This window comes from Sinocyclocheilus anshuiensis, unplaced genomic scaffold (assembly GCF_001515605.1).
Source record: "Sinocyclocheilus anshuiensis isolate Anshui unplaced genomic scaffold, SAMN03320099.WGS_v1.1 scaffold143, whole genome shotgun sequence".
NCBI lineage: Eukaryota > Metazoa > Chordata > Actinopteri > Cypriniformes > Cyprinidae > Sinocyclocheilus > Sinocyclocheilus anshuiensis.
This window is the reverse complement of record NW_015548197.1, coordinates 74811-76239: the sequence shown is the minus strand read 5'-3', so window position 1 is coordinate 76239 and position 1429 is coordinate 74811. Positions and strand designations below refer to the sequence as shown.

The following is a 1429-nucleotide window of genomic DNA, read 5'->3' as shown; positions in this document are numbered from 1 at the left end:
GACTAATGCAGCGGCAGATGGAGCTTCGTTCTTCTCATGCACTCGTTCACTGGGGTTTCCATTCGCTTTCACTTCATGAGTCTTTACCTGAGGACTGAATCCGTCCATGTAGCCTACATACTACACCTGTTTGTGTGTCTTTTTACTATCTGCGAGTTTAATAGTCAGCGTGTCGCTGCGTTTGTTAATGATTAGCACAGCTGCTCCGCCACTTCATTAGGTGAAGGTGTCGTATCATCACTGCCATAATTGTGCACTAATTATATTTGCAGTACAGTGATTTCCTTATTTCTCTAGCGGCGACTCTCCTGCTGCTAATAATCCTGATGCTGTTGTTATGAAAGTATCCTCCGGAAAACTCCAACACGGCCGCTCGTTCTGTCGTGTCATTTTATTAAAGCATGAATCATGCCTGAAATAAATCCTCAGTAAATGAAGTGTGGGACATTGTGGTAATTAACGTGAAGGGTGTGATGGGCTTGTTGAAGCTAGTTTCCTCGGGCAGCAGGATATTAATAGATGTTTGTTGGGTGAATCTCAGGAAATCTGTCAAAAATGATTTTCAAGTCGTGTTTCACCACAAAAATCAAAAGCAAGAAATATAGAAAATGTATATGTATTTTACATAAAAACAGCGAAGCTTGGTTTTAGGTTTTAGGACCGTTTTTTTGCAAACAAATCTTATTCTCATTACTATAATATGAAATATATATATTTAAAAAAATTGTGTGTGTGTGTATATATATATATATATATGTATATGTGTGTGTGTAAATATACACTACCGTTCAAAAGTTTGGGATCAGAATGATTTTTAATGTTTTTACAGGAGTTTCTTATGCTCATCAAGGCTGCATTTATTTGGTCAAAAAATACAGGAAAAAATTTAATATTGTGAAATATTATTATTAGGGATGCACCGATACCACTTTTTTCAGAGCGAGACCGATACTTTCATTTTTGTTACTCGCCGATACCGATACTGATACCTGTATTTTCACAGCATTTGTATTTTTTTTTAATATTGGGTACAGAAACAAAATAATAGTAATAATAATAATATGAATCATGTTAGTTGGCTTCATTTAGCAAACAGATATTACCTTCAGTTATTTCCACACTTAATTATACCTGCTAAAATGCATTGTATAAGCTTTTGTTACTTTCACTGTTCATTTTAATGGAGCATTAGAGCTGCTCCATTGCAGCAGCTCAATACTGTAATCACAAAACATTTTCCTAAAATAATGCAGGGAACCACTCGTTATACATTATACGAGTGCACGCGTACTATTTTGGTGATGTAATTTGCGTCACACGCAGTGTACAAGGACCGTCGCGTACGAGTAAAAACCGAAGTATACTTTGGCCTGAAAGCAAGCTAAACATACGCAGCGCGCACACGTTTGTATTGGTGCAGAATGAGAGA

At 36.6% G+C, this 1429-nt stretch overlaps 1 protein-coding gene across 1 annotated transcript in view; it reads left to right on the top strand.

The window, feature by feature from the left end:
* The window catches only part of LOC107653194 (cyclin-dependent kinase-like 5), a 57558-nt gene that overhangs the window by 42666 nt on the left and 13463 nt on the right, over positions 1-1429 (top strand). The window lies entirely within an intron of this gene.